The sequence below is a fragment of the Corvus brachyrhynchos genome, unplaced genomic scaffold (genome assembly GCF_000691975.1).
Source record: "Corvus brachyrhynchos isolate BGI_N302 unplaced genomic scaffold, ASM69197v1 scaffold522, whole genome shotgun sequence".
Taxonomy (NCBI): domain Eukaryota; kingdom Metazoa; phylum Chordata; class Aves; order Passeriformes; family Corvidae; genus Corvus; species Corvus brachyrhynchos.
In genome coordinates this window covers 1,031,207-1,031,631 of record NW_008236649.1, presented here as the reverse complement: position 1 = coordinate 1,031,631, position 425 = coordinate 1,031,207, and positions in this window count along the sequence as shown.

The following is a 425-nucleotide window of genomic DNA, read 5'->3' as shown; positions in this document are numbered from 1 at the left end:
AAACAGCAGGAGCAGTGTGCTGGCTGAGGGGTGTTGGGCCAGGGGCGCCGCCCGGGGGGAGGTGTTACTGCAGGGTAGGTCCCTGTATCCCGGCGCCCTGGTGTTCCTAGTCGCCCAGGATCCTGGTGTCCCTGCTGTCCCCGGAGCCCCGGTGTTCCAATGTCCCCAGTGTCCCTGGTGTCCGGGTATCCTGGAGTCCCGGCGCCCCAGTATCCCGCTGTGTCCGGGTATCCCGCTGCCACGCGGTGTCCTGGATCCCGGTGTCCCGGCACCCTGGTGTCCCTAGTCGCCCAGTGTCCCACGTCCCCGGTGTCCCCGGTGTCCCGCAGCCCCAGGGTCCTCGGTGTCCCGGCTGTCTCGGCGCCCCGGTGCGTTCCTGTGTGTCCATGGCGCATGCGTGCCGGGGGCTGCGCATGCGCGCGGCG